A 23,780-nucleotide genomic window follows, 5' to 3' on the forward strand; every position below is an offset into this window, starting at 1 on the left:
CTGGAGGTGGCAGCAAAGTACACGCAAGGAAAGTAAAATGAACACGAACGTATAAACAAGCAAGAGATTAATGATGCTATGCAGTACTGATGATGACTCTGACTAAATGCATCAGCCTCTTCTAGCTTAAAATGACAGTGCAGGTAAACAGAGGGTTGATGTGTTTATCTATTGGTTTTTAATTATATTGGGTTTCATCCAAATGCAAATCAATTCCTCCTTTTACATCTCCATATTTAGCAGAAGATGGAAGTTTGCGTGTTCTTTCCTTTTATTTTTCAGTATCATTACAAGCAACTAAGGCAAAAGGCCCTTTTGACTAAAATTTTTCAGTTTTGTGCACCGATCCAACACAGTTCAAAACCTATCTTCACTAGTCTGCCTGTATTTTTCAAATAGCTTTTCTTAATCTGGAAATATACGCATTTCAATCCTTCTTGGTTTTCGTGTCTTCAGCATTCATAATGGTATGATTAACTGGCAAGGTGATTCATACTCTAATAACAGATTGCAAAGGACATCATATTAGACATCCTAAGAGCCCTCTTTACTCCAAAGTATACATACAATAATGCCTCAGAGACATGAGTTATGGCTGCTGTACCTTGAATAACAAGAACAGTGAGTGCTGGCAGAAACAGTATTAAAATGAAAGAGAGAAAACTCCTGGCTGCCAAATTGCAACTGTTGGTTTCAATGTTAAACTTGTTTGTCAAAACACTATTGGGTGGAATTGATAAAAACTGCAGCCAGAATGTTCTGCAGGTTAGCACTCTAATGCAGCAAAGTTCATTTTAGATCGATCTAAATGGGAAATTTTTTTGTAAAGAATATAGTGTAACCTTTTGCAAATGCGTAGCTTGCTTTGTTGGTGAAAAGAGGCGTCCGGGAGCACGGAGCCATTTATTCACAGACACAATGTAGGCAGTAATGGAACAATTTCTCTGCTCCCACTTTACCTGTGTGCCTAAATCCCAGCTTGTGTGGAAGGCTTCAGGGGATCAAAAGATGTCATGTTCAAGAGAAATTTGATGTTTGGCCTTTGTGAAAAAACACGCACACTAAAGCTTTGTATGAAGTGGTTACTGGGAGAGGGAAAGAGGGATACATCTGGCTAACACGAGAAAACAAGCTTTAAGGTCTTGCTTCCTTCCTCTGACTTCAGTGGTGAGAGTGATGGGCAGCTGTAGCTGTCAACTGCATGGAAGTGGTGCTAGTGGGGCCAGCACAGCTATGAGTAATGGTGAAGGGGTCTGTACCCTACAGCTCTGACATCTTTTGCTGGAGCTTCAGTGAAAGCCTGTAAGGAAACCTGAAAGCAGAGTCCATTCTTGGCAATGTAGGGATACAATGTCCTTTTCCTCGACAACTTAATATATCCAAAGGGAAGACAGGTATTCCTAGCACCTCTTTGAAGAGGAAGGAAGCAGGAAGCCTGACAATTTTTTAAGATGAGTAGGAACATGTAAGGGTAAGGCTGAGCACTGTAGAAGCTATTGCCAGGCAGTGTTTCTTTCCTGCTGAATTAAAGAACTTGCAGCAGGGTTGAATCGTATCTCTACTCTCTCAGCTTCTCGCTCTGTCTGGCAGCGACAGTATGGTTCTAGATTGCCCCTTTTGTGGCAGGTATGACTGAAATAGCATCTGTCTGCTCCTCCTCCTCTATCTATGAGTTCTTGCACGGTTTTCTGTTTTATCTAACCACTATTTCATCCGTGGCTTTTTGTCAAATAAAGGAATCACAAATGCTACTGATACGGTTCCTAAATATAGTGGTATGATAGTGTAACTATGTTATAGTTAGTGTGCATGAGCAGTAAGACACACCTATATTTTAAAATACATGGTTAAGCCATTAGCAAAATATTTTAGATTTCTTTAGAGAATTTTAATTTTTATTGGTTAGGAGAACTGCTAAAAAGCAATCAGACAGGGTTGATTGTTTTTGGTTTGTTTTTTTTTTTTTTTTCATTGATTGACTTTTTTTTTCCCAAAGATGGGAATAAATGGTAACATTCTCATAGATTTTAAGTCTGTAAGGGGACATCTTTGTTATATGTGTGTTAATAAAGAATAACAAAGTGTTAATCTGTGCTTATAAAAGCAAAGAAACATTACATGGATTTATCCTGAAATATGAAATTTTTCATTTCAGGGAGACCTCTCCTGAAGTCCTTAAAGCTGTTCTTTTTAATTAATAACCTTTTAGTTGAGCTTATCTGGAGTTTAAGATCACCTAGAGCTTGTATACTTGGAGGTTCGCATCACTTTTGCTTAAACCACTTTGAAATAAGGTTCAAATTAATCCCAGACAACATTTTACTGAATATGTGGTCATAGATAACAAGATTATGACCCCAGTTTCTTATATTATAACAGATTTCTAGTTGAGTTAGAATGTAGATTACTTAGACTTCACTTTTAGACATTAAGTGATGGGAAACCAATCGGATCAACTGGGTGTTGTCTCAAGTGATAATTACCCTTACTCTTTAAAAAAAAAAAAAGAATGTATTTTCAACTTCCACTCTTCAGTCATTGGATATTTGTCAGATTGAGTTGTATCTTGTAAGTAGTCCTGTTGGCTATTGTGGGATTACACATAGTACAAAATACTTGAGCTGAATACTGATATTACAATCTGCCTCGCAGCATGCCAATTCTTTGAAGGCAGAAGGTAATATGGGCACTTCCTGAGCTCCCAATGTGTGCTGATGAAACTGAAATAATCTACTAGGCTTTACTGATAGGCCAAATATTTCTAAAATTGAGTATAATTATTTAATTGGAGCAGGCAAATATAAAATAATATAAAACCTTGCTTTTGTGCATTCCTTTTTCCCTTTGCCAATCAGAAAGACCTAGAACTCTTTCCAGCAATAAGCCATCTCCCTGATCAGCTCTTGTCCCCTAAACCAGGTGAGCCCTGGGTGCACATGGAATGTTTGGGAATTCTTTTCACCCTTAAAGACATCCCTAAGTGACTAGCAAGAATGCAAAGATGAAACAGACACTTTATTAAAAAGGAGTGTTAAAAATTAGATTCAAAATAAGTAGGCAGTTCTATTCTTTATTGCTAGTTTTCTGCAAAGAAAAATAAATTGTGTTGAAGATGACTGAATAATTTTGATTTGAAATTTCATCCTAAAAATGAGAAAAGGATGACAATACAGAACTTTTAAATGAGCAGATTAAGCCAAGTCTTTCAGCCATGACTATAAATAACTGTCTGACTAGGCCAGTAGCTTGTAAAGGGACCATCAGTACAGTCTTTATTTGATTTATTTTATAAACATGTTGTGGATCCTGCAAAAAAATATATCCACTGCTAGCCATGTAAGCTCAGATATTTTTTTTCAGCTCTTCTGCTGTTAAATGCTCTTTCTCCTTTGTGGACCTCATCTTTATGTCTTTTTTCCTAATTAAGAGCTCAGATATTTCACTTAATAACTTCACATGCATCAGCTCAGCTATAGTAACTGGCTCCCTGAACATTTTCCGTATGACACAAGTGCGAATTTAAAAGTCTTTGTTGTTTGAGCTAACAGTTTTCATATGTAGATGGCCAAATTCAGGCACATACACTGTCACTGCTGCCCAGTTGATTAGTAACTCATTAAACTATGGGAATATAGCTGTCTGTATGATCTTCGCATTCATGACTGATAGAGGTGTATCCTTTTTTTTTTTTTTCTCCAAATTGTGCCTCTTTTCTGCATCGAGCTGCTCATGCTCCTGATTATGAGTAGCAAATAATAATTGCATCTTTATTTAATTCTTTGGGCTCCCTGCTCTATTTCTTCTGTACCTGGTTTCCTCATTGGGCATGATGAATCAATCAGACGCTTTGTAGAAAGAATGATTGTTAGAGGTTAGCAGGACTGTTAGAGCTAATACAATGAGCTAAGACAATGTTAAGCTATATAAGTTATGGTCTTCCTAACAGTCTGTTTTGTATGGGTATTTATTTCTTTTGTAATGACAATTTAGTGAAGAATTTGGAATTTAGCAGAAAGTTGAGAAGCAAATAGAATGGCCTATCAATGACGCAAGTAGAATGGCAGATTGCTAATACAGGCTGAAATGAGGATTGCAAATTCTTTGCAATTTATTTGCAGTTTTCAGAGACTTTGAAGCATTAATCTTCTGAACCTCAGTCCTATGATATATGGAGCCATCTTAAAGGGAAATATAACACTTACTGAAAATATTTTAGTAATAGAGACCAAAATGAGAGTGGACAATCTTTATACCATTTTTACAATTTGTTCTCATTACAGTCTTAAGGCTATAATGCTGTCATGATATTCCTTGGATAATGACCTCCTATTGGTGTACTTCAGCTGATGAAACTCATTTGTATGCTTTCTATAAGATATGCATTCAAATTTTCTCCACTTGTATTAAATCCCTACTGATTGTGGCTTTCATAATTTTCTGTGAGTGGGAAGAATCTGATCAAATCTGTGTTGTCGAGAGGTATACCTTAGGAAGAGATGCTTATTTTAAGGCTATGATATGTTACCGCTCACAGCACTCAGAGTCCACAGCTGGGAAAGGTGGTCTTTAGGTGAAGGATGGAACTGTAGCTTCTGGCCAGAATAGTGGTTGATGGCAGAGCCCTGTTCTGGTCTGACGCTTAGCCCAGGTAATTCCTCTGTCTCATGGCTTTCTAGCCTGTTTCAGGATCTAGGTTGTGACTACTTAGTAAATCAGTCAAATGTGAAGAACTTACATGCCTTCAATATGCAGATGTTATGCATTTCTAAGTTATTCTTTATCTCATACAAAAATGCTACTGCTGTGAAGATTGCCAGGGGTTGGATGAAGCATATTCATCAATATGTAAACCAACTGAAGATGAAGCTAAGAATCAAGTAATACTGATGGGCACAGTAAAGTATTTTGGGGCATTTGCAGATTTGGTGTGACCTCCTTGGTAGGAGATGATAGCAACGGTTAATACATCTGGGCTATAGCTTGCTGTCGTGTAACAGGAGCTTTCAACCATGTTCTTGATGGACCACAGCTTGACTTTACTGCTCATTTTTCTGTGCTCCTTACCTGGTCTAGACCAGTGCTATATGTATACGGATATATCTTCAGTACTTAGGAGGTTCTACCCAGTTAAAAAACATTGCAACAGATCTCGGCAATACAAGCAGCAAACTCGGTTCTCTGGTGTCTTCCTGCAGAGTTTTTGATTGAGTTAAAAATCTTGTTTCTTATCTTTAGTGGGTTCCATGGCATGAATTCACGATAACTGAGTGATTGCTTAAGCCTTCAGGATAAAGAACACTGCTGGTATTTATGTAAAGGTAAAGACTGCCTTTAAGGGAGCCAATTTTTGCACTAGTGGTTGAAGTTTGTGGAACGAATTGAATGTAACTTCTGCCTTCCCTTGTGGATAGTAACATTTCTTTGAACTTGCCTTCTTTTTTCAAGAAAGAATTCTTGCAGCTCTCTTCTACTGCAAGATCTCCTATGGCAGACGTTTACAATGTCTTTCTTGTCTAGCCTTTAAAAGAGGGAAGGAGTAACTGACCAAATCTGACTCAGATGTAAAGTCATGTAAAGTCAGATTAATACATGTGTAATGTATTAATAAACACAAGTCAGAAATAAGTGTTCAACACACCAGGAATTTGGGGCAGTATTTTTACTAGTGGCCATTCATGAATGGCCTCTGCATGAATTCTTTTTTTTTATTATTATTTGTTTAAAGGTGGAATTAATGGTAGATTTCAACTTCAAATACACTTAAAACCACTGAGTTAACTCACATCTCTTAATATTTGAAGCAGACTTCTTTTGTGTTTTCTCCCTTTTGAAATGTTTTTAAAACTTGCATAAAATCACTTCATTTGCTGGGAACAATAAATCTCAGGATTATCTTAAACATTTCCAGGCTGGAATTTGAGATGCAACCTCTGAAGTTACTTTGTTCCACATTCATCTGCATACTTCAAGATCCTGTGACACTGCTACCTGCTGGTATAAGTAGAGGTCTAGTCACGTCAGTGGAATTCCTTTCCTTGATGCTGACACACAATCTAATATTTCTATTCAACTATTTCTATTCAAGTAAATTTCATCAACATGAAAAAAATGTTTGGTGCGATTTAGCTGAAGGAAAAGAAAACCCAAAGACTTTCAGTACCAAGTCAAATACTTAAAGGTTTTCCTGTCACTTCACTCTTACGTAAATAAACAATCCATCTATCCTCAAATACAAGTGCCTAGGGTCTTCTATAACATCACTCTCTAGCCATTACTTTTTCTTTTAAATTAGAAGATGTTCCAGATTGTTGTCAAAGACACGCTGGCATTACTTCAAAAATCAGAAATAACGCATCTCTGTTAGCGCAAGAAGCAAAAGTGATATTAGCTTGATCCTAAAAACAGTAAACAGGGCAAAAGGATAAATAGTACTATAAAGTGTTTATGTGGGTTTTAATAGTATTAAAAACGAAATGAACCTAATCAGTGTGCTGAAATGGGATTTGCAAGATTCTCACAGGCATGCTGTATGGTCACCAGTTGCTTCTTTAGGTAATTTACAAGGCTTCCTGCTGTTTGATGAAGCACAGGTGCTAAGGCTGTCATCCAAGGCAATGACTTATTAGCTTTTGTGGTACTATAGACCTCATGTAACCAGCACTAAATCAAGTATATGTATACAGAAATAATGTTTTGCAATGATGACCCATGGAGACCCTTTAGCTGCTTTTGCCCTTTTACCATTGCTGTTGTTTTTTGTCATCTCTCATCGTTACTTTGAAATCCATGAGATTCACTTTCTGTCTTAATTTCTCAGCAATGAAGGTTGATTCACTGTAGTTTTATTGCTATTGATTTTCTGTTGATATGTCATACCACTAAGGAGTCTAAAGTAATATTGAGAAGGTGAGATACCCCAGGGCAAATGAGATCACCGAGAAATTCAGATGGCTGCAGCAAATCTCTTTCATTGTGCCAATCTCTGGTAGTCTGTACCATCTTTCTAAGCAACACTGGCATGTGGTAAAAATATGTCTCAGACATAGTTTGGAAAATATTGTCTGCAGAGCTTTTCTTCAAGGAAATTCACTCAAAGGTTTCATCCTCCAGTTTTCATGACAGGGACTATCAATCAAAGTCACTGCTTGTTGATTATCTGTGTACCCTTTGAATAGACTAGAGAAATCTTTAATTACTATTAAATGCTTGCCAAGCATGGACATGAGGGGAAAAAAATCAGTCAGTCAAGGCACAGGTCTAGTGTAGACACTGAATTATAATGAAAGGACACTTGAGAAAAGTAAATGAAATAAAAAAATGAATTAGTTGGAAAAGCAGAGGTAATACACAGGGGGAAAAGAAGATTTGACAGGAGAGCAGAGACTTTATTTTTATAGCCCTGTGTGCAAGCTGCTTTCCATCTTGTGATCTAATATCCCTGCCTGTAATTACGCTCATTGCATGTTGGGAAGGGAGCCTACTAAAAGAATGTTTTTTATATTACTTTATTTTGGGACTTTTTGGTTACTAACAAATGAACACAGTTCTCAGTTTCTGCTTTTCATTAGTGTTCTTTCCTCCTTTGTCTTCTCAGGTTGGGGTATCTTGGATTGTTTTTTTTGATAACAAGCTTGCGTAAGTGGGGCCAGACTGAGGCAAAAAATGAATTTAAACCAAAGTTTTCGGTAGCTTCGAAGAGCCCTCTAAGCTGATGTGCAGGCTTTGTGTGTTGTTTATTTATTTAATTATTTGTTTGGTTTTTAAAAGAAACTATAGAGATATTCAGAAATAAAGGAAAACAGGTCAAGTCTAGTATTTAAGGTTCTCATTTAGATTGCTATTTCTTCTCCACGGCATGTACTGAGTTGGTGAGCCACTGGCACAGTGGCAGATAAGGTGTGACCCAAAGATCAAATGAATAGATTCTGCTGATCTATTCTGGCCCAAGTTGTGGGGTCAGAATGGGTGACTTTGCCCTGTACTCACAGCTGGGAGCTCTTGGAGCCATGCTGCAGAGATACATGGAGCTGTTCAAGAGAGGGTCAGGTGAGCTAGTGGCCCCTATCGGGTAAGTGCATATTAATGTCATCTTGCTTTACAACTAAAATAGCTTTGCTACAGCTTTTATCCAATAAATTTGTTGCTACCCCACATCCTTACTCTGTAACAGAGCTGGATTTTAGTCTCCTGTTTGAGAGAAGTTGATTTCCCTCCTTTAACACCTCTGCTGCCATAAGGAAGGCGTATGGGATAGAAAGGGATTTTGGGGGTGTGCACCATTTCAGCCACAGTTGTGTGACACGTGCAGGTATCAGGATTTTTTACATCTATTTTTTTTTTGTTTGTTACATGTCTTTAAACATGACTTTTAACTTAGACTGGATGGATAGGTGCTCAAAAGAAATGGAGAAACAAATACTAAATGAAGTTATAGGAAAAAGGCAAACATGCACAACAAGATGTTTATTGAAAACAAAAATATATCATCTCCCCATTCATAGAGTGCTGCTGAGGTATGAACACTCGAGTTATAAATAGGAGGTTGCTACCAAATGCTACATGGAACTGAGTCATACTTCTTGGTCAGCAAGAGACATCAAATGTAATGAGAGCCAACTGAAAGGTATTTGAGACTTTGCTCTTTTGGAGTTTGGAGTGAGACCAGATTTTGAGTTGTAAAAGAACTCCATAAGTGTAATTTGCTGAAATGAGGGGGTGATAAAAGACCTTTTGCTTTCTTTTTTCTAGGATAAATTATACTCAAATGTACAGGAATGATCTTTTCTAGTTTGAGAGTAAGTGGGCTTGTATAATAAACATTTCTGTAACATTCAGCTACTTTAGCCCAGACAGCTCAATTAGGGCTGTGCAGTAAAATACAACTTCTGTGCACTTTGTGAGCACTTAATGTGACTGAAAGCCTGTTAGCAAGAAATCTCATAGAAAATAGGTCCTGTCAAGTGTTTAAGGAAATTGAATTGGCATATATTTAACTCATAGATCTGAAAGGCGAGAGATTTCTGGATGCTGAGTAATTTAATTATATTGTCATATTTGACTTCTCCTGTTAGAGTCTCCTTTATTCATTATTTTTAATACATTAAGAGCTGTGCAAAAGGGGATGGAAGTTACTCATGCAAGCTGACAAAAGTAGAAAAAATAAAATTAAGCTTGACAACGTTTTCCTCATTTCATAGCTATCCATAAAATCCTGTCTCCTCAGGTGAGTGGCAGACTAATGTTTTTCAGCCACGTGTTCTTTCCTTCATAAGGCTTTTTAAGGAGTGTTCCAATAATAGACAAAAAAATATTCCGTTACGTTTAGATAGCATTTTATCTACACCAGAACTTAATTATCTGTAGCATAGATTTAATTAATCGTAATATATTCTTTGTTCTTCTCTGACATGCTGTTGCCATTGCCCCACAATTAGGCCAGGAATTCCTGGTTGGTTGCAGCCACTACTCCATGAATGCTAGTTCTGGTTTGCTTTCACCGAGTCGTGTGCTACTTTGGGCAAAGACACTCTCCGAGAGGACTTTCTCATCTTTAATTATCTGAAAAAGCAGGTATCTCATTTATTCGGTGGTGAACAGATATGATACAGCAATTCTGTATCATAACATTTGTTTGGGGATGAGATGAATTGCCCTCTGGGGATGCCTGTTTCTCACTATTGACTCTAAGGAGAGCCCAGAGGGCTTGCTTAGCCTGTTGGGAAAGTAGGCAAAGTGAGAAAAATTGAACCTCTCTGTTTACTTTTCATCATGAAAAACTTGAAGTTTGGTGTGGATAAATAAGGTTAATGCTGAAGAGCTGCTTTCAGGCATAACTAGGATTTGGCCCTTTATTTATAGAGTAAGTATTTCAAAATAAGTGTCAGGTCGAATCTTTAAAAGAAAATAAATGCTATCGTACTTCCAGTCCTAGGAACAGCACACTACCTAATTCAGTTATTTTGCCTGGTGAAGATGGAGACGAGATTCATAAATTGGTACCAATTGCGTGCCTGCTAGGTGGGAGCCAGCAAAAGAGGTGACTTTCTGTCTTGTGAATTATACCTAGTTGTGTTAAATACACATTTAATTCTGAAGAAAGGCATGAGCAGGCAGGCTATTGTTACTACTTTAGACGAGATTTATTCCAAATGTTTTGAATGTTCAAAATTGAAGTGACATTTTGGGGCATCCTTATCACCATGTATAACTGATGATTTACTCTCAAGAGACTACATAGTTAAAGAGATAAGAGATCTGTTATCTGTCTTCTACTCAGACAAGATGGATTTTACACTAGTGGTAATAAACAATAAGAAGACTCATTTTTGTTATGGATCAAATAACCATCTGCAGGCAGCCAATGTTACTTTTATAATTGCCATTGTAGCATAAACGTGTTAGGAACTGTATATAACGTGAGATAGATGCTCAGCAAGTGCTGATGATAGTTCATGCTGATATAGCTTGAGGATGCCAGATCCATCTTGTCATAGTGAGAAATTGCTATTCGCTTTAGGGCAGAGTGCAGATAGGAAAATCAAAGTTTGAGATGCTGTTTTAAAACAGTAGCACTTCCAAATGTATTTGCAAGTTTACATTTTCTAATTTGCAAAGAATAGGAATACAGAGAATATTTTGGCAAATATTATTTTTTAAAAGGAAGATCAAGTGATTATGAAGGCACTTTTAATTTTCCTCTTTTATTGCTCAGCAGGGAAATCATCAACACTTCCGAGTGAAAGTAAATATTGAAATGCTGCAATTTTCTTTTGAAGAACCAGTCAAATATTTACTGTTGTATATAGTGCCCTGTTTTTCATTACTTGCCAGAATACCTCATTTATTGAATGCTTCAATTATACATTGAGGAAGGTGATTTTGTGTTATGGTAAGCAGTTTAAACATTGTACTGTTGAAAATAGTAGTTGAAGGCTAATAGAAATGGATTTAAAAATGGATCAAATAGGCTATCCTGCTGTCTGCTAGCGCTGCTCTGACTCATGAATGCTGCTGTTTTGCTAATGAAGCTTGGCTGACTTATAATAATGATTCTGTTTCCTTACAAGGGAGCAGACACGCCACCACTTTTTCTTCTTAGTGAGTTCACTTTGCTATGAACATCATGTGGCATTATAACCTGTAATGATTTTATTACAATTAACTACATTTGATCTTGTTTAGCATGTTCCTGAAGAAACACTTGATCAAGTCATTGTTATTTTTACATGCAAGTCCTACATGCTAAGGTTTTAATTCAAGAATAAGGGGCCATTTTACTGTTGGGCATTTAAATCCAGTTGTAGGTGTTGAAATGAAGTTAGGAATGATTGTATAACCTAGGCAGTGTTATGAAGAGCTGTAGGAATGGTATGGGAGCTCTAAATGAGGTTAGGATGGGCACTTCTTGGCTGCTGTACAGTTCGTAGCTCTGTTACATGCAAATGTTGTCAATCAACTGGGTAAGGTCCTTATGTTTGGTCTCTTAATTCTGTTCAGTGTTCAATTCTGAGAGAGAAACATGTGCATCCATGTTATTTTTATCCAGGTAACAATATTTGATAGTCAGAAACAGATTGGACTTTCCAGCCAATTAACTTTCAGCTCTATGCTGACATGCCTAAACTGAGAATGTTGTTGTCTCAGACTCCCTCTGTAGTCACTTAACGGAGGTAAGCACACTCCAAAAGTCATTCATTCCATTGAAAATCTGAATTCCTTTCCGAAAGTGTCTGTCTCTAATGATTATAGACGGAGCTTATGGTTATTGCACACCTTTGGTACCTTGGTTGAGTGTGATGAATCGGAACCTCAGCACTGTAGGACTCACACTGAATGATAGTCTCTTCTCTAAATGTAATCTGAAAATCGATGGAAACCCATAGTGTTTACTGGACCTTGTTGGAGGTCCTAGGAGATTTTGCAGAGTAGCTTTGAGGTGTGGTTTAATTTTGCAGTAAATCTAGTAAAGATTCTCTGCCCAGAAGGCATTTGCAGGAAGCTGCTATGGATCTTGTAGTTGAAACTGTACATGTGCCTACCACCGAGAGTAAAATACTGATGTAGGAAGGTATGACATTTATTTTGTGCAGAGACAAATAATAGGATAAGATGGAAGGCTGAATGTCTTGCTCTTGATGCTAGCTGAGACCATGGATGCCTGGATGCATTCAAGTTATCATGACATAGCTATAACCACAATGACTAAAAACATGTGAAGTGATGCTGAAGAAGATATTAAAGAAATTGGCTTCAGAGAGTCTCGAGTGTGAGGAAGGCGGCACCTCTTCTATTTATATATTTTAAAATTTAAATTAATGTACAGTTCACTGAAAGGGGAAGAATCCCCTAATTTGTCTAATGCGACTCAGGGTGTGGAGGGTCGGTACTAGGCTACTAGATGAAAGAAATGGTGAGATCTTATTTCACAAGAACAGAAGCAAATAATAACCTGGAACTACTAAGATAGGGAATTCTTTGAGAAGGAAAAGAAAGCACCAAGACATGGATAACTGCACCTCTTAGCAAGTGCAAGGACATGCCTCTTAAAGGTACGGTTGGGTCCATTATTAGTGGAGTGAGAGGAATATTCTGTACAGTGCAGATGTCCCTTATCAGTGCTTACAGTGTATTTCTTAAGGTATTATAAATGTTTAACAAAGCTCAAGCTTCAATAAAGCTTAAAACCCAAGCAACAAGAATTGTGACTCCCTAACAACGTTCCCTGTTGACCCTGCAGATTTCTTGGCAGGAAGCTGATGGGGAATTAAAGCTGCTTTAGAAACAGCACTGACTGCCCTCACTTGCTCTCCGCCACAGGAGAACCGTGCCAGCGGTAGCTGAGGGATAAGGGACAGAAGTAGGAGACTGACGTGCTTCTGTGCCAACTCCTTTGTGCCACTAGGGCAGAGGTTCCTGTTCATAATTTAAGCCCCTGCTAAGAGGGCTGGTAGAGCATAAACACTTCTGTGGTTTTTCAAAGCCTATTTAAAATGCATTTGTGTATAGCTGATTCCTCTGGTGTTTTTCAAAAGGTGGTGTTCAAGTAAAGGTACTAATTTTGTGGAAACAGATAAAACAGCCGTAAAGAGGGAGTTTTCTGTAAATATGTAGGAAGATTATTGTAAAAAATAATACTAGATAATTGACAATTTTATGCATAATCAATGATGTCACTGAGCTAAATAAATCCCTTCAGAAATTAGACAAGAGCAACTCCTTCATCATAGCAGGAAATTGAATAGGAAGGGTTCAGCCCCTAAGGGTAACCTGAGTTGAGTTGCTGAAGTGTGATTGGTAGACCAGATTGTAATTTTTAAGAGAGAGTTCAGTCTATTAGACCACGTATGTAGATGCATTCCAAACCTAATCATTCAGATGGAGCAGTCCCCCTCAGAAGTAAAGGGAGTGAGTGTCCAAAAGACTTGGTTTTGAAAACAAATTGCTCTGATTAAATTAACACTCTTTCCTTAAATATAATATACATATTTTCCAAACATCTGGAATTCCTAGTGTTTTAAAGCTCTTACAATATCCTTGTGAAATGAAGTTAATGAGAAATCTTAGTAAGATACAAAAGCATCTTCTAGATTTCAGATGTAAAAATGTCTCTTGTGCCAGTCACCCCCAGGATTTGTTGCATTACTCTTTTTAGGAAGACCACTGGTGTGTCTAAGCAGATCTGTTTCCAGGGCTTGTATATATATGAATGTGTATATATATACACGTATGTATATTTGAAGCAGACAAAAACATTGAGAAATATTGGAAAAAACTCAGCCTTCCTTAGTGGGACCTGAATTTAAGGTACTGCTTTTCTAACTTCAGTTGTCATCAGAATCTCTGATCTTTAGAAAACCTGATTCTTTGCCCTTCTTAAAGGATATCGTTACAGCGGCAGAGAAAATCAAAACCTGCTGCTCAGCAGGTGAAAAAAAATAATCAGTTTGCTATATTTTGATTCTCTTTCTGGTGGTAGGGAAAAAAAATCACTCATTACCAAATTCCTTAGGTAGAGAGTTAATTACTTAATCTGAATGTGAGTTAACCTCAGTCTTCAGATAGAATCTACAGATAAAGTTTGCTTCCAAGGATATGCTGAAAAGTATTTCAATGTGGAATAAACGTAAGGGTAATCTGGTTATTCTAATGATTTGTGATGAGGATTCTTGCCCTATGCTACTGCTAACTTTCCTTCAGCAAATTTTTAAAACGCCACGATCAAAACCTATTGCTGATCTTTAATACCAGAGGTTAACTACAGTTTTTAAGTTTATATTCTGTAAAAGGTAAATATTAGGAAATTATCTTCCTGTCTGTAATTAAGCTAGCTGGAGTTCTTCAGGTGGAAAATGCTAGACAATCCTGAGCCAAAGTCCCCTAGAGCCAACGGGAAAACTAACTAGATGCAATGGGCTTTAGATTGGTTCTTCTAAGTGCAAAATACAGCTATTAGTTGCCAATAAAAGACAACAAAACTGGCAATAAGAAGCTGAAATCATCAGATAATTCACAGGTCAGGTTAAGTCCAATTTTAAGAATAAATAGTTTTCACAAGCTCAGAGAAGTCTTCAGAATGGCAAAAAATTTATTCTGAGGGCTGACTTTTAGGTCTTTCCTTGGGAGAGAAGGATAGAGCACACAGGTTATTTATGGCAATATGTAATTTATATTTCTTGTGTTATATGAAACATGAACTTCTTTATTTTTCTGAGTTGCTGAAGAACACCTAAATTCATATGGAAGCAAAGATTATTTTTTTTTCCTAAAGCATTTATTTCTTTTTTGAACTGGCTGAGCCATTTCTCTTGACACCTACCAAGCCGACTTGAAAAAGAATATTGAAAACAAAACCTCCAAGATTGCATATACCAGGATTAGAGGCAGAAGAAATAATGCAGAGTAATGCAATCAAAATTAGAAGGAATTGTTTCACTTGAGACTAGGCCAGCAGATGGCAAATAGAGTTCAATGTAGAGAACTGTAAGATAATTAAAGTTGAAGGAACTAAATAATCTGGGGAATACCTGCTAAGTGGAACAATCATCCAGCACAGTGATCAAGGAAAAGACTTGGGGATTATTGTGGAAAAAGTTGTTGAAACCACGAACCCATCGAACAGTTTCAGTAAAATAGGCAAATTGCATATTAGGTTCTGTTAGAAAAGTGTAAGATCAAGAAAGGGTATAGTGAGCACTTAGTAAAAGCTAATGAAGTTGCTGAACATTTTCATTATAGAACCTTCTTTTGACAGTGCAATACATTTACTAAAGCGGCAGAGCAGGCTGTTGAACCCTTCTTTGGTTATTCTGTCAGTTAAATTTCTTTTGTCATCTGAACTTGGGATTATTTGAGCTGTAAGAAAGTAGATTGGGCTTGCTGCTGTGTTCCACCCATAGCTCTATGAATAAGGATTTCAGTGATGTGGCTAGTTGTTTGGGTTTGTTTGTTTGTTTGCTTTTAATTATTCTGGATTTGGGGCTGGATCCAAAGCTAATTGTAGTCAGAAAGAATATTTTCACTGATTTACCATGAAAGATTGAGGGCTTGGAGCATCTTCCTGATGAGGAAAGGCTGAGAGAGCTGGGACTCTTTAGCCTGGAGAAGAGAAGGCTGAGGGGAGACCTTATTATGGCATACAAGTATCTAAAGGGTGGGTTGAAGGAGGATGGAGCCAGGCTCTTTTCAATGGTTCCCAGTGACAGGACGAGGGGCAATGGGCACAAGTTAGAACACAGGAAGTTCCGTTCAAATACACGGAAAAACTTCTTTACGGTGAGGGTGACAGAGCACTGGCACAGGCTGCCCAGGGAGGTTGTGGAGTCCCCTTCTCTGGAGGTTTTCAAGACCGGCCTGGATGCAGTCCTGAGTGATGTGCTGTAGGCAGTCCTGCTTTGGCAGGGGAGTTGGACTAGATGATCTCTAGAGGTCTCTTCCAACTCTGAAAACTCCGTGATCGGGTTAATTGGTCCTACCCGGTCACTTGTGCCAGTTGCGGGGGGGGGGAAATTTGTAAGCAACTGTAAAACTGTTCTGTGCATGTTCTAGGGCACCTTTGAGAGTTTGTTATGAAATCCTATTTGTGATTTCTTTGCATGTAATTTTCAGATTGGTGAAAGAACTGCTGCTCTGAAGTTTTTGGTGAAACAACCAGCTTGCAGGAGATTGCAAAGTTTTCACAAAATACCAGTAACAAAACCCTCTAGAACATCAGGGACTGGAGGAATTTACAGTTTGATAATTTGAGAGCCTCTCAGCAAAAGATTCCATAATTTCCTAAAAGCGTTAAAATTTAATTTACCTGATTTCTCAGAGGCATGTATTATTCCCAAGACATTGCCATAGATGAGTTTATGAAGGCTCTAGAGCTTACCAGGAAATAGGAAGGGTTGCTGGGAGGATTTGTTTGGGAACTTGTTCTATCCTTGGTCTGAAATAGCTTTTATGCCTTTAAAAGGTTCTCTCACAAGTGATGGTTGGGACCAGGTTATTGTGTGGTGCTATATTAAGCAACTCTGACCTATTAGTCAGGCATTGAAGGAAGCAGGTCTCTGCCCAATTCTCAATTGGCTCTGATTACAGAACAGCACACTATATCAGAAGCAAACTCAACTGCACAAATACTCTGAGAGGAAGGATAGAACAGTTAAAAGTTCTTCCAGAGAGGAAATGGTCTAGAAACCGCAAGGACAATCAGAAGTTTTAAATGGCACTTCATTGTTTCATATATATAAGCAAGAGGAACAAGGAAGAAGGCAGACAGTCAGAAAATACTCTTACTTAAGATAACAGCTAGCTTCACTCTTTTGCAGTGTTTAGCTAGTTTTAACTCATGCAGAGAAAGCGGGTATAAAACTGCCCTCCGTTTAAAAATGAATACGCGATCGATAACTCTTTTAACAGTGTCTGAAAGAAAGAGGAAAATTCTGCTGAGTTTGTCTTGCATAAATCAAAACCCCCATCTTTTTTAATACTGTGTTTATGGTGAAGGAAAAGCGCGTTCTTTAGTGAGTCCTAGGGTCATGATCCTGAAATGCCCAGTGAAGGACCCGGAGGGCTCATCTTGTGTCCTCCAGCACACATTCCTGGGTTTCTCTCCTGCAAAGATCAAGGTGCAAGTTTCACTGCAGTATGGGAGTGGTTGCAGTCAGGGTATCTATCCAAACTGGAGAACTTAGTGCTTCTACATCTACCAGTTTAGGTAGTATCATTAGGGTCCCTCCTAGGAGCTGATATCTTACCTGGGAGTTAAGATGTTACACAGGGTACCCGTTTTAGCAGAGAAATTAGACCCCATAGCTTTAAAGTTTCAGCCCAATGATTTGGACACCAGCAGACAGCCAACCTGGATCATGGCGCACTGGTGTCACAGCTGTCTGTTAAAATATACTGCCTAATGCAGAAAGGGCTTTGCACATTTTACATTAGCGTGGCTTTGCATTTTGACTTGAGCTCCGCGTGCAGCATGAATTTGTTGAGGTGACCATGATAGCCCTAGGCTTCTTGTTAATAAGTGCAGCTTGCTACAGGTATTGCTAGTGTTATAAAGAATGCATAGTGCCAGCTATAAAAATGTAGGTTTTGGCCATTATACTGTTGGAAATATTTAATCTTTGTGTTATGCTGTGTTCTTTTTTACAAGATTTCTTTATTAGTCATTCACAGCACAAAAAATCTAGAGGCATAGTCAATTTTTTACAGGTTTAAATTACTCAAATGTGAAAGTACCAACTTGACACAGGTCTGTTGAAGGGCAGTGCAGGGCATAGGCTTGAATCTGAGACATGTTTATAGATTCAGTTTCATAAATGCTAATAGAGCTGTGCTTTTTGTGCTGGAAACAAGCGAGTACCATACCTGAGGATTAGGGTTACTGAGTTAGCAATTTGCAGTGGTGAATAAAGTTGTCATTTTTGAGGTCTTGCAGAGAGTGCTGTTATATGTAGGACTTCTTTGGTATCCATTCAGCTGCTTTAAAGAAAGCAAAAGCACTTGATCCATGAGCACATCAGCCTCAGAAGTACTTTACAAGGAAGTCCAGTTTCCCAGGGGTCTTCTGAGCCTCAAAGGACTATATTCCTCCAGTCTCAGTTCAATAATTAGTGTCTTTTCTTCCCATTCCTGATACGGTTGCATACTTCAGAGATGGCAGAGCAACCAAAAAAAAACCACCTGGTTTTGTTAAGACCCTATTATATATATAAATTTCTGTGTGAAACAGACCATGACATTTTTAATGCTGAAACTTATTATTACTATTATTGCATCTTGAGAGCTAATAGGAAAAAGCCAAAGCCTCTCTCCCCTAGTGTACAGAGAAGTATAGTATTTCATTCCAGCAGGTCAAAGAAGGTGGTTCTCCCCCTCTACTCCAATCTCGTGAGACCCCACCTGGAGTACTGCATCCAGCTCTGGAGTCCCCAACATAAGAAGGACATGGACCTGCTGGAGTGTGTCCAGAGGAGAGCCACGAGGATGATCCGAGGACTGGAGCACCTCTCCTATGAGAAGAGGCTGAAAGAGTTAGGGCTGTTCAGCCTGGAGAAGAGAAGGCTCCAGGGAGATCTTCTTGTGGCCTTCCAGTACCTAAAGGGGGCCTACAGGAGAGCTGGGGAAGGACTTTTTACTTGGGCATGTAGCGATAGGACGAGGGGGAATGGCTTTAAACTGGAAGAGGGCAGGTTCAGATTGAACATTAGGAAGAAGTTTTCCACTCTGAGGGTGGTGAGGCACTGGCACAGGTTGCCCAGAGAGGTTGTTGAGGCCCCATCCCCGGAGGTGTTCAAGGCCAGGCTGGACGCGGCCTTGGGCAACCTGGTCTAGTGGGAGTTATCCCTGCCTATGGCAGGGGGGTTGGAACTTGATGATCTTCAAGGTCCTTTCCAACCTGAACCATTGTATGATTCTTGCCTATAGGTTTTCTTACTGTCCTTGCCAAACCTTAGAAGGGCTGAATGGTATAGAAATAAAGTACTGTTTCACAGAGAGTTTAAGTAAATTTCTATGTAAACAGGTCTCTACAGTCCCCTTTTCAGGGCTCGTGATATGACTTGTGAATAGGACAGCATGGTTTTGGTTTTGTCCTGGAGCAATCAGTCATGTGATGGAGGAAACTTCAATGCAGAAGAATACACATTTCTGTCATGGGCCAGTTGTGATTCAAGAATGCTGACATGACTTTCTCCAACAGCCTGATTGGCTTTGAAGGCTCACTCAGCTAATGCAAAGCTGCCTGCCATCTTGAGAGTTTGCTTGCAGCTCTCAGAAGGTCTGTGGAGCTATTCAGTCTCCTGAGCATTAAGAAGCCCCTGCACATATAGAAGGCAGTAGCTGTGGATTGCACCTTTCACAATAAGGAGCTAAAAAGAATATCAAGGTAGTTCACACTTCTTTTTCTTGTAAAAATAATTGTATTCTTCTTGCAGTCATAGAAAATCAGGCATATATTGGGCAGGTGTCAGAAGTGGCTAGAGAAAAAGAATGCTGGCCTTAGCCTGGCTGCTCTTAAACATCCATTGAGATACCCAGTTTAAGCTCAGAGTGCCTAACACTGCTTGTAGTGTATAAAATATTATGCAAATACAGAAAGAATAACTACAGTGAGGCAGAGTTAATATCTAATCATACTGTTTTCTTGATTTTTTTGCAGAATTTGGCTGTACCCACTCTGCACGCCACATAATTTTACAAATGCTTGACTAGAGTTTCTAAACTCCTATAAAGTAGATGGAGAGAGACAAAAAAAGGTCACAGCTAGAGGATGTTTTAGCTCCTCTGCCTGTATCTGTTAATGTTACATGCAGCTCAGAGTGACAGGCTCCTAGGTTAGGTTGCTCTGCAAGCTTGCTCTCAGTGTCCAAATGGGAAAGCAGGGAATCCCAGGCATCACAAGAATACATATAATGCATAAGTATATAATAGTGCAAGAAAATTAATCTCTACCAGAGGGAATGAAGCTAGTAAAATAAATCCAAGCCCTTCTAAACCACTTCTTCCAGTGGAAACACACACTAAACAAATCTAAACTGCAATGAACCCAGGATACATGTGGAAAACAATGTCTGGAAGAAAGAATCTTAGGACAAAAAACGGTATAGCCCCATGCTTAATGTCTGGCCAAGTTTCTGGGGGAGACTTTCCACTAAGTTCCAGTGAGATTGTTTGGACCTCTCTGAAGTCCCATAGGCTTCAATGGAGGCTGAGACCCAAGACAGAAACTTGCTTTGAGAGTCAAAACCCTTTGAGAGGATTTATAGCTTACATTTCTCTTTTGCATCCCTGTCTAGAGGGAGAGGCACTGTGGTGACTTGTGTGTAGTCATAGTGCTAGAGCTGGGATAAGAAAGCATTAAAATGACAAAATAATGCAATTATTACTGGAAGGTAGCTAAAAACAATATAAGTGATAAGAAGGCGTGTCTCTTGCTGCCTAAAACCTTTCATATTACAGCTTCCTCTGTCCCCCCCAAACCCACTAATGTTGCTACTTAGCTTGTGTTTTGGTGAACAGAAAAGGATTTTACCCACAAACTATTTGAGATCTGGGGGTCAGAGACAATCTGGGTGAACTTAGGTTTAAATTCATGGTTTTATTAGGTATCACTGCTATAAGATCATGACTCCCTAGATAGGACAGGCAAGACTGTTCAAGATTGTGCCAGTAATATTTATAAGCATTTCCTCTGGCTGCTCATCTAACTGCAAACCTTGAAAACTGTGATACCTCTTCTGTGAGATGCAGAACAGCTTCAGCTGCTATTGAACACAATGGGAATATCCTGGTACCATCTGAGTTCCACTTCTGATGAATCTCTGCAGGTTAATAGTTGTAGGGAAGATGGATGTTCCAAACTGCATTCATCTTTCTGTAAATGTATAGCAGATAAGAGATACAGAACAACAGGCTAGGTTAATTCGAGTTCTTTGCTATGCAGGTACATAGAGATTTAATAAATATATGCATGGTACGTGTTGTATGTTCATTTCTTCTCTTATTTCAGGCTGGCAGCTCTAACTAAATTAGATGTCAAGCACCTGCTGTTTTCTCCTCATCTCTATTACAACATTATTTGACATTCTGGGACACCTCTCTGAAAGTATTCAGAAATGAATATATCATAATTAGCTTGTCATAGATAGTGACAGTCTTAAGGAAAGGGGAAGTAAGTCAAACAGAACAAATCACAAATTGGCAAGGAAAACAAGAAAAAACCCACAAAAGCTCCCTAAAGCTCCCAAGTACAGTGGCTTGGCTGCTCCCCGGCAGGGGAAGCTCAGCAGGACCTTCCATTCCAGCTTCATTTAATCACTGCTGCTGCTGTCACTCCATAGAGAAAAAAACTGCTTTTGAACCAATTGCAAAACATCACAAATAGATTGCTAACACATGGAGGTCTGTACAAATGTCACCAGAGAATATTCTGCGAAGGAAATGAATTACACATGTTTTAATTTGAAGTCTTCCCCTCTTGTGGACAACTTTCCATTATTGCCATAGTCATATGGCTAACAGTGCTTTCCCATGACTTTACAGCAGCACCTGTTTCTGTATCAGTGATTAGGAAATGTAAAATTCAGCAGGCAGAAGCAGTAAGATGTTTTAGCTTTGTAGCATATGTTTTGCATCTGTGATGGAGATGACAACGAGCTGCTCACCGGAATCTTTGAATAAGAAATTCTGAGCCTGTCTTCTATTGATGTTGCAATAGTGGGCTTACAGTGAAGTGCATGTTATAATACGTTAGGAAACCTAAGCCCACCAGTCAGTCTGAAAACTGTCACTTCACACCAAACACAATGCCATGCAGTCCACAGCCTAGTAACTCCCTCACTCTGCTAGTTGTCTGAGTAGAGGATGGAAATTAGAGCTCAATGTCTTTTGCTTCAAAAACTGATATTTGCATTAAAAGAGTTGTTTACTGGGCATTATTGAAACTACTACTGTTGAACTGAGCATAATAAGCAGGTTTAATGTGCTTTACTCAAAAGGTTTATCAGCATTACTAAACACTGCAGTTACTACCCTCCCCAGTCTTATGACGTTTTTGAATGTTATTTTATTTTGGAGGATTTTTTCTTCTTGTCTGATGGTGTGGTGGGTTGACCCTGGCTGGACGCCAGGTGCCCAACAAAGCCATTTTATTACTCTGCTCCTCGCCTGGACAAGGGAGAGAAAATATAATGAAATATAACAAAAGGCTTGGTTTGGTTTTATTTTGCAGTATTTTAATTTTTCCACAGTTTTTACAATGATTTCACTGCTGTGGACTGTAGAATTGAAAAGTGAAAGAACTGAACCTTCATCTCCTGGCACCTACTCCTTTGCCCTATTAAGAATTTTCTTATTCCCTAATAATTTCCCAAATGGAACTGAACACTTCAGAGGGGAGGGAACAAGAGTGGAAGTGGAGGGAAGCTCCAGATGTTGGGCTTTTAAGATTTCTGCCTGACTGATAACAGATTTATACTCCGGTGGTGGAATTCCCTTGATTTCAGTAGAGTTTCATCACTGCACTGCTGGAGTAAGCAGATCTACCTATTGCAGTGATTGCCGTACCATTTATGCATGGAAGAAACTTTATATTTGTAAATCTGAAATCCCAGAAAATCTGAATTATGAAAGTGAAACTTCAACTGTGGGAGCATAGCCTCAGCCCAAATTGAATCCAGAGCTTTTCTGAAATGATGTTATGAGGCATATGGGCCAATATCAAATATGGTTGAAACTCAGTCTAGTCCTTCCATCCTTAAAAAATAACATTTTTCTGAGGGGCTCATTCTATTCTAGGCAAATAGTGGTGAACTAACGCAATCAGGACATTACTATTGTTTTTGTAACGCCAGGAATTGTGTTGTCCTTTATAGACAAAGGAGAAAAAAAGGTAACGTCCCTACCTCAAGGGCTTGATTATTGAGCAATGTGAAGCTGTAGAAGAGTAAGTTGCTGAAAGGGGGATAAGATGCTGAGGATTGATCGGTCTGTGTGATATCTGTTTTGTTAAAACTAATTGCTAAGATGGGACTCTATTTTTATATAACTTCCCGCTTGTCAGCATAAAGCTTCTGGGTGTAAAGCTTGTAGCACCAGGCTGAAGCAGGAAATCTAATAATGTGGATTTATGCTGGAGTACTGGCACCAGCATCTGGGGTCAGGTTGTCATTAAAGCAAATAATGATATTAGTTTTGTGTTGCGGAGGGCATATATATACTGCTGCTGTTTCCTTGTTTGAAATAAGGCAGCAGCAGACCTAAGTGTACTTAAGGTTTTGGTCAGGGAAAGAAGTCTTCCTTTAAATCACTTTGATTATTGTGCACTAACAAACAAATTCTAAATAAGTTTCTTGTTTAAGATGACGCTCGTTTTGAAAATCCTGTGAAATCTGATGGAAGACATAGAAGTTGCTTGTCCGTCTCATTTTACAGGGACTATCCCTCAAGGCTAGGTCTGAGCAACAGGCAGAATAAATTAATTCAGAATCAGCTGGAACAGCTATTTTTCCCATATGCACTTAAAAAATTGGTGTTTAGTATTTTTTTTATTTGTATCGTAGTAATTCCTGGAGGCAAAGACCACAGTGAAACTTTCTTAAAAAACCAAAACGAACAAACCAAAAAAGGTAGCCTCTCAAAACTTTTGCAAAGTGGGAAGGAATATGTAGATATAAGAGACAGAACACAAGGGAAAAAGGCCAATAGTTATGGGTCAATAGCTGTGTCTTGGTTTGTCCAACTTGTCAGTCCAGTGGCTACCTAAATAGCATCTGGTAACTTTGGTGTTTCTAGGA

Source organism: Vanellus vanellus (genome assembly GCF_965231255.1).
Source record: "Vanellus vanellus genome assembly, chromosome: 4".
Taxonomy (NCBI): domain Eukaryota; kingdom Metazoa; phylum Chordata; class Aves; order Charadriiformes; family Charadriidae; genus Vanellus; species Vanellus vanellus.